The sequence below is a fragment of the Stenella coeruleoalba genome, assembly GCF_951394435.1.
Source record: "Stenella coeruleoalba genome assembly, chromosome: 5".
In the NCBI taxonomy this organism is placed as follows: Eukaryota; Metazoa; Chordata; class Mammalia; order Artiodactyla; family Delphinidae; genus Stenella; species Stenella coeruleoalba.
In genome coordinates, this window is record NC_137150.1 from 47,691,257 (window position 1) to 47,707,820 (window position 16,564).

General features: G+C 35.6%; 1 protein-coding gene across 14 annotated transcripts in view; it reads left to right on the top strand.

The window, feature by feature from the left end:
• Nucleotides 1-16,564, top strand: part of LOC307187328 (uncharacterized protein) — a 666,419-nt gene that overhangs the window by 582,904 nt on the left and 66,951 nt on the right. For 11 of the 14 annotated variants that reach the window (XM_079923250.1, XM_079923249.1, XM_079923237.1 and 8 more), the window contains one exon: nucleotides 3,479-5,290. The gene's annotated coding sequence lies outside the window, so the exon portion shown is untranslated. The remainder of the gene's footprint in view (nucleotides 1-3,478; nucleotides 5,291-16,564) is intronic. The other 3 variants (XM_079923251.1, XM_079923252.1, XM_079923216.1) reach the window with 3 other exon arrangements.

Below are 16,564 nucleotides of genomic sequence, written 5' to 3' on the forward strand. Positions count from 1 at the left end.
TATCTATGTATGTATGTAAATATCTGCATCTAGTCCAGAATAAGGAACCTCCAGAGGCTCATTAAGAGTCTTGTATTCCTTCCTACCCCTCCTTCTTCCCTTTTGGGTAGACTTATAGGATAAGGCGAAGGGGTTATGAGTAGTGACTCGGAATCCTTTAGGATCTTCCAACTCGGGAGCTTCTTGATGTTGACATTTCTCTTCTGCAAAGCTGCTTCATTAAAGTCTCTAATTCTTGTGTTTCACTGCACTACAAGTTTCCTGAGAGTCACATCCATGTTTACTTGTCTTTTATCAAAAACGTTTAGAACCAAGTCTAGCACGTGATAGCCTTCAGCAAATTTTTGTTGAGGGAAGTTTTGCTTTCCTTCTCCACATTCTTCATGGAGTCACAGTAGACAGAAATATTTGAACTTTGTGAAATCTAAACTAAATCTGTCAGAATAAACATCCACGTGACATCTTGGTGAAGCCACGGTAACATGTCACCAATGAAACACTCACTAAAGGCAGTGCTTATAGCATTGGTGCTTGCATTTAAATCCTTAAGAAAACCAGTAATATGTATTGAATGCATATTATATGCCAGGCATTTTCATTTATACTAGGCGCCTTTACTATTATCACCATACCCATTTTATAGATGAGGAAGCTGGGAGCTGAAGCACAAAAGGGTTAAGTAACTTGCCCAAGGTTACACAGCTAGTATGTGGGAGCTTGGGGATTTGAAACAAGCAATCTGGGCCCAGAGCTAGACTTTTTAACATCCCCACTGTGCTGCCTCCCAAGGAAAAGAAAGGGATAGGACTTTTCGGTTGTCAGTCTGCATTGTCCATTAACCACACGTGCCACTTAATTTAAATTTAGTTTAATTTAAAATTCACCTTGGGCTTCCCTGGTGGCGCAGTGCTTGAGAGTCCGCCTGCCGATGCAGGGGACACGGGTTCGTGCCCCGGGCCGGGAGGATCCCACATGCCGCGGAGCGGCTGGGCCTGTGGGCCATGGCCGCTGAGCCTGTACATCCGGAGCCTGTGCTCCGCAACGGGAGAGGCCACAACAGTGAGAGGCAAAAATTCACCTCCTTAGTCTCACATGACATTTCAAGTGCTCAGTGGCCACACACAGCTAGTGGCTACAGTATTGGATAGCTCAGCACGGAACATTTTCGTCATTGCAGAAGGTTCTATCGGACAACAGTTAGCAATGACTTAAAACTAGCCACGAAACCAGGAGAGCTTATAGACAGGCCGAAAATTAAAGCCTCACTCTATGGAATTTCTGGGGACTCAATTTGCTATCACATAGTCTCTTTCATCCACAAGTAAATTGCCACGTGACAGTGGATGCTGTGTAAACATGTCCATTCTAGGTGGGCACCTCAAGGCCTCTCCTGTCGTGAGCTCTTTGGGGTACCCATGGCCTACACAGGCATACTGCAGGCTCTTTTATTTGCATTTTTATTTTCAATTAAGCACAGTTCATCTGCGATATTAACTGTGAACAGCTGTGTCTATGCAGGCACTATAAAGATAAAAGACCTCATTTTAATTTGAACTCTGGTAAAGAACCTATTAAACCGCCATAATATTAATTCGTAAAAGAATGTAGCAGCTTTTTATTGGATTACTTCCCCACCCCCTTGGTAAATTAACATTTGCAGACATTCAAACAGATGTCTTGAATACACATCGTTATTAACATGAAAATGTGGTAATTTTGTAAATTAAAATCAGATTCTGAACTGCTCAGTAGAGAACCTGACTCATAACTCTTTTTCAAACAAGAAAACTAGGTCTTACCACCAAACTAAGTAATTCTCCCACACACTGGGCACAGGTGGTTATGTTAGGTTAAATTTGAAATGACACAGTTTTTTTTTTTTTACTTTCATAAAGTTTGATGATTTAAAGAGAAGATTCATTTCAGAGCAGTATTGGCGTCACCTCCAAAGTTCCTTTTACCTGTAGTTCCTTGATTTAGGAAGGGATTGAATTACCGTTTGCTCACACTGAAACTCTGTAAAAAAATTAATTGCAAAATTGATATATTTTCCATTTATCTCACATTTAAAATATAACTAGTTAATTAAGATGAGAGCTGGACCACACTGTAACCTACCTTCATTATCTGAGAAAGAAAAATAAAATCAAATAAACATCCACTGCTCGTGGAATATTCAGGGTGACTCTCCAATCCAGCAAAGAGAATTTTGAGGCAATAAAGAAATGTTTAACAAAATTTGCTCAGACTCAGAATTTGCTCTAGTACCTGTATCTTTATATTTATATCAATATCTCTAAATTTTCCACTTTCCACTTCCTGATTTGGGCTTTCTTCTACGTATGCTTGATATCTTGTGTCTTTCCACATCGTAGTGCAAAATGAGGAATGAGCACTAGATGAGAATTTAGAAATCCAGCTCTGTCATTTACCAGAGATCTAACGTTTGAGAAGGTCCCTTAAGACATTCCAAACCTCAGTTCATCTCTTTCTAGAATGAGAGAGCTTACCTCACTGCCTCTCCTACCTCAAAGGTGTTTGTTAGAACCAATTAAGATAATGTATTAGGAACCCATTTTGAAAAATGGCGTAGGGCTAGCTGACTGTTATTATTGCAAAGTTAAGTTTCTCTGGTCCTTAAACATTGGTAAATTGAGTTATTTCCCAGTCTTGCCTGACTGCCTAGGAAATGTGAAACCATTTTCTGTTTCCAGGGGCTGGGCTTGGCTTTCTTCCCAACCTCACAATCCTTCAGAAACAGAACCTGTTAATTCTCTGCTAATTCTCTGCTGGATATCAGACTAAGACCAAATGCACAGGCAGGGGTGTGATGTTTGAGGGGGCCCCTTTTAGTCCACGTTTCATTGTTTTGATAAAGCTAACACTTTTTAATTCCTTTTCTTCATTTCTCTACTGGTTGCAATCACAATGCAATTCAACTTAAAGATAGTTATAACCCTTTAGTACATATAGTAGTATTTTACACAGGGGATCTATGGCCCTTTTGACGTATTTTAAGAGATGAAAGAGTTGAATTTAAAGTCATTTCCTTTTCAGCAACATAAGCACAAATAATTGTGTTTTCAACCTAAAGACAAACTTCATATATTGTGTATTCAGGGTGAGTTTTGCCTTTTTCTGGTCTCAAGACAGCTAATCCATTTTCTGTGTGTCCCTCACAATGCACTGCTATTGAATAATCTAATTCTGAGAAGGCACTTTAAAAATATAAGTTGCTGTCCTGTCTTCTCGTCTTTTTGATTTTGCCACTAACTTCCTTGCCTCCCCAGCCTCCTCCTGTTTTCCATTAAAGTCCTTACTTTTCTTATATAACATTCTAGCATGGGAAAAAGATACCAATGGTTAACCAGAATTCTTTACAAGCCTATCCTTATTGCAATCCAAGACATAGTAGTAAAAAGACTGTATGATAGGAAAGCATATTTGAATTGGCTTTATTTTTATTTTTCCCTCACAGAATGCAGGTCAGGCCAGTATGGACCCAACTGCTCTCTGAAGTGCCAGTGTGTCCACACAGCTCACTGTGACCCTCTCAATGGGAGCTGCACTTGCCCCCCACCCCCCAAGAGAATGGGTCCAACCTGAGAGGAATATGGTGTGGACAATCCTCAATAGCCAGACACTAACAGCTTCTCAGTGGACGAATAGAATTTTGCTGAGGTTCACCCATGGTTCATCATCTTAACTTTGGCAGGGAAATATACTTACTCAACCGTCTTCAGCCCAGCCTCGCCTGTTGTGAGGTGAAAAACAGGACGTCTCAACTTTATGGCCTCCAAGCATAAGTTCCATTCTCTAGCCTACCCTTCCCAACTTCCTTTTGCTGCATAACATGCCCAAGAAAATGAGAATGTTTTTTCAAGATCCCAAATCGTAGTAACATTTTGGACTAATAAATGAAACTTTTTATATGCACAGGAGGTATTTAAATTTGGAAGTAAGAACTGCTTTTCAGTTCAGGTTGGACTGCACTGAAATATTCACACCTATTTACTGAAGACCTCAGTGGCCATTAAGTAGCTGGATCCTCTTGAGAAATGTCTAGAATTTCATCTATGTGTCCTCGGTATCCTGCTTCACAGCTAAGTCAGCTTCAGATTGTTAATGCGTTGTATTTCAAACATGACGTTTGGTGTGGGAGGCTATTAAGACTTTAGCCACATAAATATCAGGGTAAAAGTATGACGTGCAGACTTACAATGAATCATCAAAATGTTTAGTGGTGTTCTCCCAATCACTGGTCAGCAGACAGGAAGAAAAAGTGAGTAGAAGTGATCAAGGCAGGTGCTTAGCCTGCTCTGAGGGACACAAATTTCCCATGGAGTAGGGCCTGACTGGAAGGAGGATTTTAATCTACACTATAATCTTGACCCAAATTGTTCATTGTTTAGGTCAACTCTATAACATTTGTAAGCATAAGCCCTGTGATGAGCCCCAGAAAGGCACAGCAATAAATATGATTGTATTTTTTGCTCTCAACTGGTTTATACGTGTTTAAAGTTTCAGATGACTGGTTAATTCACTTTAGAGGACAAAAATTTTCTTGATTGGAAATGTTGTTACTCATGTTATCCATGCTTTATTGGGATAAACATAGAGAATACTGAAATTATATGACTAGGTATTTGACTTATATACTGCCTAGAGTAGTTTTAAATCAAAATCTATTTAAGATAGACTTGACTAAAGGATTTATGAAAAATACTTAGTGTTATCAATTCAGTAGAGTTTCTGAGCTTTACTTAACATTTATCTTCCTATATCTCAGCACATTTAACAGAGATATAGCATACCTATAATAGGCAGCCATGTCAAATTTAATGTTATTAAATAATATGAAGGACTTGATTAGATAACTTCCTAAGAGATTACTTATAAATTTGCTTTGGTCTTAAAAAAGCTGCAATCAGCTTATCCTTTTCTATTCTCTATCTACAGTATTTGAAATTAAAGTTTTTTGTTTATATTTAAATTATTTTTATCCCATCAATGGAAAACTATGCTTTATTCTCAATATTTGCTCATTTTCCTTACCTTTTATTTTTCAAGCTTCTCTCAGCTATCCTCATCTGACCTGCAAAGACAATAAGATATATAAAAGCAGCAGTCTTTCTTGGGCTGCCATCCACCACTGGACTCCCTTCATTTCAAGACTTAAAAAAAACAATGACCGCACACAGGGAAGAAAAGCAAGACACCAGGTTTCTCTTCCTTACTAGAGATGTTGTTATCACCAGTAAGACAGACAAGAATTTGGCACGAAAAAAAAGTAAGAGATTTCTTTAGGTTGAATTTTTTTCTTATATACTGCTTAACTCTTTATAAATGAGAAGCCATATGTAAACTGTTAAACATGATTCTTGGCAAATGGCAGATGTTCCATATGTTATCTCCCTTCATCCTCTTTTCCACCCCAAGCTCTAAAACTAACTATGAGAGTGGGAAAGCAAAGTCATAGCATAAACCTGTATTTGCACAATCACGTGACCCTTTAGACAAAGTGAATTTCACTTTCATTGTTATACCAGTCAACAGGAACCAATGCAAGTTACTGTAGCCCCTTTTCTTTACAAAATTGGTATAGGTTTCCCTTTCATATCAAAAAAGAAAACAGAAAAATATTTAAAATCCAGAAGGTTTCCATTTTACTTTTAGTCACCTTGAAGAATCTTAAGTACGACTCTACAAAAGTTAATAGTCATGTGGTAAGTCATCTGTTCTAAAAATATTCCAGTTCTTCTCTTTGAGGACACTAGTAGATGTCTAAAAATCATTGTAGGCAATGACATTTCATTCATGGACCAGCATATAATAAATGTTAATCTTTAATAATTTAACAGATGGAAAAATATAAAATAGAATTTCCTTGCAAAATCATATAACAGAATTTTAAGATTCATTTTTTAAATAACTGGCATGTTAAAATGCTTTAAATTAAGAAAATAGTATACAATGACCCACATTTCTGAATAAATAAATACAGCATATGTTTTACTACTATAAGGATTTGCCTGAGCTTTCTACATGTCAACAGCTATTCAGGTACAGTAAAGTGTAATTTGGCTACCAAGATATAATTTGCACAAAATTTAAAAAAATTCAACTGTTGTTTAAAATGAAGCATGATTTAATAGGCATGTCCTCTTTATTTATTTTTGTTAAATCTTTACTGGAGTATAATTGCTTTACAATGTTGTGTTAGTTTCTGCCGTATAACAAAGTGAATCAGTTATATGTATACATATATCCCCATATCCCCCCCTTCTTGTGTCTCCCTCCCACACTCCCTATCCCAGGCCTCTAAGTGGTCACAAAGCACGGAGCTGATCTCCCTGTGTTATGGTGGCTGCTTCCCACTAGCTATCTATTTTACATTTGGTAGTGTATATATGTCAATGCTACTCTCTCACTTCGTCCCAGTTTACCCTTCCCCCTCCCCATAACCTCAAGTCCATTCATGTCCTCTTTAAAGTCCAACGTCAAATGAGAATCATTGTCATTGGGTAGAAATACGTTATATTATTCCTTCTACTTTCCCTCCCTATATAATCTGCCCCTTAAATGTAGACATGCTGATCCCAAAAGAAATTCATCCATCCATAATACCCCTTTTCAAAGGTGCCTATGCTGTGATGTTTCAGTCTCTCTCATTTGAAATACAACATCAGAGTGGGGATTACTATGCTTTTCTGTGATAATATAGCTCAAGTTTAAAGAAAAGTGAGCAGACGTATAGAAGTGCGCTGGCTAATTTCCATCTAAAAAGTTTCCATCAAAAAAGCCTGGGATATACCATTTCAATTTAACACCTAACTTTCCCCTTACTCTTTCTAACTTCTACGTTCATTTATCTAGTTTTCCAGATGAGACAGCTATTTGACACAGGTTAAATTATTTTTAGAGAACTTGGAAATAATTCGAAGAGTTAGTGGCAAGAATGGCATTTCCTTTGTTAGAAATAGCAAAGAGGGTTTGGCTTCTCCTGGGCCTCTTTCACCTTGGTTCCTCTGGGACCCAGTAATACAAATGTAGCAATAATTTAAAAAAGCATTTTGATGAAGTGAACAAATAATAGCAACTGTCTACACTCTAGGAGTTATGTATGCAATTCAGTTGAAATAACTTTTCATGGTTCTATAACAGAAAAAAAAAATCAAAGTAGCTGAGCTTTTAAAGTAGATTTCAAAGCGATTCCAAAGTTTTGACTCTTTTTGCTAATCATGTGGAAACGATGTTCTACTCTTTCTGCTTATATTTTAGTTTTTCTAAATCAAAAAACACAAAAACCAATAATTAAGGCCTAGGAAATATATTTAAAAGCAGTAGATATCTCTTTTCTATATTCTTACAAATACTGACATGCTCTTTCATCTCTAAATCTTTTGTCAGGATTATAGGAAACACCATTTAATCACTCCTCATTTTAATGTTTATGTGCAAATAGCACAAATTTTGAAGAATATTAATTCAAATGACAAATATTAACATTTTAATGAATATTCTTCCACTGGACATCTTAAAAATATATAGAAAATTTCATAATTCCTCTTCTTGGAAAGAATGCAAGAATATCTATGAAATATAATTTTTTTGCTCAGACTTCATGAGAAAAATTCAACAATAGTCCATCAGACAAAAAGATTCATATGAAGAATTAGATATTAAGTGCTTAAGTGTTGACAGTATTAGTCTCTTGAAATGTAGAGATTGGTTTGTGAATAAAATTCCATCTGTAAGATTTGGATGACTTTGGTAGCTAGTGTTTAGCATGTATGTGATGAATAATGGAACTGGTAACTGATTAGATATACAAATAGTGCACTGGTAATATTTCAAATCATTTATTGATTGAAAAATGGCCTTTGCTTGCGTCACTTTTTAACTATTACCTAAAAAGCAATTTTCTGTATTTTTTAACTCTCTTCTGAATTTACTAATTCACTCAGAAGTACTTACTGTCTACAACACTAGATACTACTGGAGGCATGAAAAAATAGTGGTGAGCAAGATGGATGTGTTCCCTGCCCTCATAAACTTACAGTCTAGTATACGATATTAGCCAAGGAGAACAACGTTTTTAAACATTCTTAGCTTTGCAGTGAGTTTTATAGTTCATCAATCCTTTTATAGTTCATTAATCCTTTCCTAAGTCCATTTCTCACAAATGTGTTATTTCTCCTATATTAATACACACTTTGATAAACCAAATGTGTTCTACCTAACCTTAAAAAATCCACACACAAGGTTTTACTCTTAATGCCACTACAGGAAATGAATTTTTTTTTTTTTTTTGCGGTACACGGGCCTCTCACCGTTGTGGCCTCTCCCGTTGCGGAGCACAGGCTCCGGACGCGCAAGCTCAGCGACCATTGCTCACGGGGCCAGCCACTCCGCGGCATGTGGGATCCTCCCGGACCAGGGCACGAACCCGTGTCCCCTACATCGGCAGGCGGACTCTCAACCACTGCACCACCAGGGAAGCCCGGAACATATTTTAAAAACTCGTGACATACCATTTTACGTTTATAGAAAACTATATTACTTTTTGTAATGTAAAAAGGAAGTCCACTTTCAAATTTGTTATTGTAGCTCTAACGGCATGGAGATTTAGGTAGTGGAAGTAGAGAAAAAAAGGAAATATTTCTCTTATTCTGAAAAATGTCATGTTCTTTCAGCATCCACTACTGCATTCTCTGTTGGTCAAGATAAATGTTTCCCAGTGAGAGAGGAAAGTTTTTAGACATTTTTAAGAATCTGGTTTCATAACAAGGCAAGTAGTTCTCTCAAACCTTAAAAAATACTTGCCATTTTAATGATGTCAGAGAAGAAGATTAGATAATTTCTTTTTTTAAAAAATTGGTAAAATACACATAACATAAAATTTACCATCTTAACGATTTTAAGTGTCTGAGTGGTATTAAGAACATTCACATTGTTGTTCCACAATCACCAAGCATTATTTCTTTTTTTATAGGAAGAACTTCTTGATGCCAGTTGCGTAGTATGTAGAGTCCTCAGCACAAGCTGTTGGTCTACTTGAATAACTTAATTGTATACTGCCTGCACTTGTGAATTTTTTCATATTTTGTGAATATTTTGATTATTTGAAATTATGCTTTCTATAAGTTTCTTCTTATTTGCTAGGCATTTCTGAAACAAAGACTTTTTCACCTTTAAACAGTTACACTTTTCTGAAAGATCGTGCAATTAGAAAAGCAATCATTGTTTGCTAAGCGTATCACAGTTGTAGCGCATCCATTTTTTCATGTTTCTAAACATACTGAAAAAACATCAGACAATCAGCAAACTCATTGTGCTCTATGAAATATTAATTGAATTTGTAATTCTGTTTTGAACAACCCTCATGAATTTCCCAAATGTGTACCTTTTCCTAAATATCTGCTCCCTGGAGGCCACTCTGGCCTTGAGGCAATCACAGTATCAAGGAAATGGTACAGAGGCTCTCAAGGCCTTGAGGCCTCAAGCAATGAGTATTCCATGGAATTAAAAAGTAATCGTATTTAATAAGGAGTAAAGGGGGGAAGGGGAGGAGAATTGCATGAGTCTTATAGTCAAAACACCACCAACGACTAGAAAACTCTGGGTTAAACATAGATTAAATAGTATACTTCACTGAAATACTTGTTTGGAGCTCTACTATGGATTTGTGAATTTCAAATAGGAAGACACAGTATGCAAAGAATTCCAAATTTTTTAACTAGGTAGTTCCTTTTTTTTTTTTTTTTTTTTTTTTTTTTTTTTTTTTTTGCCGTACACGGGCCTCTCACTGTTGTGGCCTCTCCCGTTGCGGAGCACAGGCTCTGGAGGCATAGGCTCAGCGGCCATGGCTCACGGGCCCAGCCGCTCCGCGGCCTGTGGGATCTTCCCGGACCGGGGCATGAACCCGTGTCCCCTGCATCGGCAGGCAGACTCTCAACCACTGCGCCACCAGGGAAGCCCTAGGTAGTTCCTTTTTTTAGGAGCGTTTCGAAAAACAAGTGTCCAAAGAAGCACCATTTGTGAAAAATGAGAATACGTGTATACTTGAGTGAGTCCTCAAAATCATGCTTGGTCTGGATATCCTGATCACACAATTTTATGGTGTTTCTAGTAACTGCTTGAGAGGATTCTAAGCAAGGCCTATATTAGTTTATAGTTTCCCACAGATCTGCTATGAGCCAGTATTTCTCAAAATAGAGCTTTGAAATGTGAAGTAAGATGTTGATGAAACTCTTAAAGAGTTCTGCCTTTCTTGTTTGTCTAATTAATATGAGAAATTGAGTAAATGCTTTTTTAAACATTAAGGACAATTAGGAAGATGTGAAATAAATTGTATTCTTTTTAAATGAAATATTATAAAAGTTATACAGAAATATATGTTAGAAAATAAAAGGCTAAGGTTTTGCTAACATCTGGGCATTTTATAGTAGTTTTATATACCATATTTTGAACAACCCATGGGGATTAATATAAATGTGTTAAAAATTCCAAAGCAAGAATGTTTAATAGCACACTGGAATGAACATAATTTCTTTTTGAGAATTGCCAAATGGTTACATAAGTTGTCATATCATAATTGAAGTATGTGGACTCTAGTGATACTAGAGTTATTATGATCTATTATTCTTCACTAATGGTCATCATACCATTTATTAAAAGTTTAACATAAATTAACCCCAATTCTATACACACACACACACACACACACACACACACACACACACCCACACACCCACAGACCTGTTTATGCTGATGGTGGTGAAAAGTTGTGGAGAATTTCCGTCTGGATTATATAGTTTAGACACTTTCTGTTAAAACTCCATTAAACATTCCAAATTATTACAAATAAATGTATAGGCTGTAGTATTGAGAAAAATCATCTTCCTCACTTGTAAACACCTCCAGTTCTATGTGACTTTATGTATATACTTATTAAAATTTAAAAATTAATAAATTGCAATCCGATATGAATCACAATTCATACCGGTTCAGGCTAAAACACATCTTCCATTCGTAATATGAGATACCATAACCTAGCTATATGATGTGTTAGATAACCAAGCAAAACAAGGGCGCAACACTTCTGGAATAGAGAATTTTGTATACTTGGAATCATAGAAGCTCGGAATTGGAAAAGACCTTAAAGCTCCCCTAGTCTTTTTTCTTAGGCAAGGAAACCGAGAATCACAGGACCAAAACTTTTGCACCTCTTTATCTCCCGTCTTACGTCTTTCATCTTTTGCCTTTTGATTCTGCCTTTTCCAAGACATATGAAAAATTCTTCTGGCTTAGGAGAGTCAGAGAACTTTGCTCTACAGAAATTCCTTTGAATTCTAGCTTTGGTGTCATAGAGCTTCCCAACTTTCAGTGTCACCATTTATTAGATATTGATGCTATATCTGGGAGCAGTAGTTTCATACAGATATAAGGAATTGAAGCCAAGGAGAAGTTCATAGTCCTGTAATGATTTCACTGCCCTGTGAATTTTAAACATTTTTATATTGTCTTTGGCATATATTATTCAAACCTTATATTATATATGTTTAAAAGACAGTTTAGCCTACATATAACAATATCTTAATTAACCACAGCTATCAATTTCTATAATGAATGATAAGCACAATTCCTAGATTCAATCCACACAAACATTTAAGTTTAAATATGTAATTCTTAGCACTTATACTCCAATAAAGATGTTAAATAAATAAATACCTACATAAATACAAAAATAAAAATAAATATGTAATTCTTTAAGTTTATTATGTAAGTGCCAAAGAAACCTCTGAGAAACATTGTTAGTAATACCTCCACCTGTAGCCATAAGGAAAAGTTGCATTAACTTTTTTTTTCCATTAGTGTGAGAGCACTTGCAGTGGAAACCACAGTGATAACAATGAATCTATTCCACATAATTTTAACTAACCAAGTGTACTGCCTTATATTTTACTTACTCAACAAAGATATATTCAAGGAAATTTAGAATAATTAAATAAAAATGAGTCATCTGAATATGTGTATACTTCTAAAGCAATGGTTACCAAATTTGATCAGGAAGCATCTGAATGTCATGGTGATCAAGGTAGAATATGAATTATTAGGATATTTGATCATATTAATGAGTTGGAATCAGTGCTTCTTAGAGAAACTATAACTCTATTATAGGTACATGGTGCAAAAATCTTAGACATGAATATATATGACCACATTTATTAACTGTCCAATTAGGCACAGTCACCTTTCTATACGTATTCATAAAATACATATTTTATGATACTTGGACATTCACTTTGTCAGACTCAACAATTATCAGGCATCAGTTTTTTAAAGGAAAACTTATTGGTTAAACTGTTAAAAAATCTAATCAAATGTGAATTGGAAGAAAGATTGGCCATATTCAACTAAGCAATGGAACCATTTTCCAAGTTTTCAGCCCACTATTGTATAGTTTGAGAACTATTGCTCCAAAGTCTATATTATGGTTTGTTGATTAATAATCTAAATAGTAGGTAAAGACAGTGACTACCTTTCAATCTGTGAATATATAATTTTGAAAAATAGAGAACATAAAAAATCACTCAATAATGTACTTTAAACAAATGCATATTATAAAAATGGTGCTTATTTTGAGCAAATGTTTTGATGATGCATTTGCTCTGCAATAATGTATGTGTTAAGAGTCATAAACATAACTGAAATATTAATTTTGGAACGAACTCCAATAAAAATGTTAAATAAAAATATACCTACATAAATACAAAAATAAATTAAAAATAAATATGTAAATCAATAGCTAGCAATTAAAAAAATGTTAAATAAGTCTGACATTTGTTAGATCCCCATGAGTCGATTTGACAATGTCAATTAACTGGCTGACATTGTGCTTTTTCCACTCTGGTTATTTGAAAGGGTTTTTGTGACACATTAATCTCTTTAAGAGGTTTTCCTCTCCCCCTAATCTCCTTGTTCTATTCTGGCTTTTATAGATTTTTTTTCTCTTGTATGTTATATCCTGATTTCTTTTTTTTCTTCTTTGTAAACAGTAAGAATATTTTATCTTTTCTAACTCACAGAGTTGGTGCCAAATTATTTGTCCATGAGGGAATATCCTTAAACACTGAAGTATTATATGTATGTTATTATTATCCTTTTCATTATTATTTAATCAAGCAAAATGCGGTGAATCAGCTGGCTCGCTATACAGATAAAGTGGTTTCTACAGATGTTTCTTCTCAAGCTGATTATCTGTGTTTATCTTTGGGTAATGATAATAATTATATAATTGGCTAATGACATTTATCAAGTTCTTAATATACACCAGACACCGCAGTAAGCATTTTTCAAGCATTTACTTAATCTTCACAATAATTATTTGGTAGATACGAGTTTGCATCTGATTTTTCTTTTTAACAGTTGAGCAAGTTAAGACCTAAAGGAATCTAATCACTTGCTGAGGTCATAGGGCTCATAAGCAGACAGAGCTCAGGTTTGCTTGATTCTGGAGGCCAAGTTCTTGTCTATATTATGCGTGCAGTTCTAAAGCACTACCATATAGGATGAAGATCTATAGCTGAGAATTTGAGAAAGTAATAAAATTTTGGCAAAGCTAAACGAGAGTGGGTTCATACTCCAGATCAACACATGTAAATTTAGTCACATTTTCAACCACTACCATTTTTGGCACATAAAAAGATGTGTGTGTGATTTTTTTTTTGATATGTGTATAAGCAATGATTAAGCAAATGGTATCTCTGAGTGACCTTAACTTTTCACAAAGAAATTCACACTAATTCTATCTGTACCTTGTTCTCTCCCAATTACAAACCAGATTCTTAAAAATCAGAATGAAAAAAAAAAATCCCTAGGGTGATTTAACTTAGGTATTACATATTTTGTTTTTTAACTGACAACAATATTTCCAAATATCTCTTGCCCCTATTTATCTGTCCACTTAACTTCAGACCTTACAGACATTCTTTACTGGAAAGAGGAATCGGGTTTTCTCTTCATATCTGTGGGCATGTAATACTCCATTTCTCAGGATTCATAGAGATGGAACTTAACATTCTTTATCTTAAAACTTTTGATGATGGCTCTTTGAGTGTACCAACAAATCCAACATCTCTACCATGCCCTCCGACTTATGTTTCTACATCCTTGCTCTACCCTTGAACCCATCACACCTTCATGCCATTTTCTCTGCTTGAAATACTCTTTATTCTCTGCATGGTGAAGTTATTTATCCTTAAAAGCTCATTCAAAGAGTCTAACCTCGTCCTAACCACCTCCCACCCAAAAGTATAAAGAAGTTTTCTTTTCAGGCTTCTGCAGCACAGAAGCTGGCAGATAATGGGAGGGAAACAATGATTTATGGAATTGTCAACTTCATTAAAAATGAATTAGAGACTGATCTACCTGTCAGGAGGCCTCCTCTCTTAGAAAATTTAGAGCTCCTTGTTTAAATTTCAAACACTCATTCCCCTTGTGGCTGTAATTGGCTTGGACAAGCAATAGCCAAATGAACATATGTGGACAGTAGATGCCAAATAATGCAATTTTATTGAAATATTCATGTGGTTTTTTTGTTGGCGGGAGAGTATACTGTTATCTCACCATATACACTTAGTTCGAAAAATGCAGCATAAGGAAAAATCCAGATCCCATCTGCCAGACAAAATAGCTATAAAGTGGAGAAATCAGGTTTTTAATGAATCCATTGAGAGTAACTTGAGTTATTTTTTAATGTAAGAGCAAATAAACTCTTGAGCAGAGCTGCATAGCCATGTAGTATTCTTTTAATTTATAGCTAGGCCAAATCCAAATCCTGGTTTTAGCTAAATTAGAATGTTCCCAGAAGAGAGAATGATTAGACAATACAAATGAGCTCTAAAACCTGGCTCATTGTCTAAGGGGACTAGAATTCCACCCTCAATTCAAGACAAGTAAACATTTCTCCATATATTCATGAAACTCACTGCACAACTTGGCTGGATTTTTCTGTTTTCTTTAGCACATGTCCACAAAAACAAGAGCCCTTCCATATTCCACTCTGATGGAGTGTGGGAGAAGATCAAACACCTGTTCTTTCTTCTTTCTTGGCCAACGTTGTCTGTCTCCATTTTCAGACTTCTATTTTAATGAGTGCTTTTTTTCTACTAATAGACTCATTTGAAATATAACTCATTCAGTTGATTTTAATGATTAACAAAGAAAGATTCTTTAACAACAAGGTCCCACTGTATAGCACAGGGAACTGTATTCAGTATCCTGTGATAAACCATAATGGAAAAGAATATGAAAAAGGATATATATATATATATATATATATATATAATCTGAATCACTTTGCTGTACAGTAGAAATTAACACAACATTGTAAACCCACCATACTTCAATAAAATAAATTTTAAAAAATAAAGATTCTCTATATTGATAAAAATTAATTACAATGTACATTGTGTAAAGCAAGACATTGTAAGCAATCAGAGGTATTTGGGGTTTGTCACTATTGAGATGCATTGTTTTCCTTAATACTTCACAGCATGGAGAAGAACTCTGCAGAAACATGACTTTGAATCCTTCATTTGTCCTGTCCCAATTGAGTATCTTGGACTGTAGTTTAACATGCCTGTCTCAGGAAGGGAATAACTCAACTCAGGTCCCATCTGTTTTGCAGGCTGATGTGGGCGTGTTCATGTTATCATCATGAAGCCCTACAGGTCGTTTGCGTAATTACATATGAAGGCATTTACAAAATTCTGTGCCTCTTAGAGTCAGGAAACCTTAGGCTGTTTCCCAGCTCTACCTCTGGGCAGCTGGGTGATCAAAGCAAAATACTATCTGTTAAACTACATTTTCCTCACCTGGACAGAGAGGGAGAAATTTCTTCACTCAAAGTTAATGAGATGTCTAAATGAAAACAGCACAGTGCCTGGAACACATAGATACTCAATAAATACAAGTGGAATTTGGACTAAGTAGTATAAGAAAATCATCTGAATCATCTCTCTAGGACTTAAGTCTTTGAGTAGAATAAGTATAAATATCGAAATTGCCCAGAATTTTACATATATATATTCTATTATTTTTACTGGAAGATGAATGGTTATTGGTATTTGTAACAATGTTTCTAATACTATTTGGCTGGTTCCTAAAAGAATGGTGTTACAGAATATTTGCTTCCTATCTGGGGCTGACAAGAGGTGAGGATATCACACTCACTGGGGATCACACAAAGGGCCTCCTCAGCTAGGGGGCTGGGATGTCTGGGAAGGTGAATCAGAGAATGTCTTGTGCCATTTTTGAGTAAGATGGTGTGGAAACTGATGGCATAGCGAAAGGGATGGATAGCATACATGATGGCTAAATGTGTAATCAGATGAGTGATAGAAATCTGAGCCCATCTTATTCTTTCTGATTTGTCTTAAGCCCTTACAAACCCCAAGCCAAGTGAACCCTGCCCTGCCATTATAATACAAAACACATTATGGTAAATTAGACAAGTCACTATATTCTGTCACTTCTGTTCTTTAAATTGGAGGCTTTA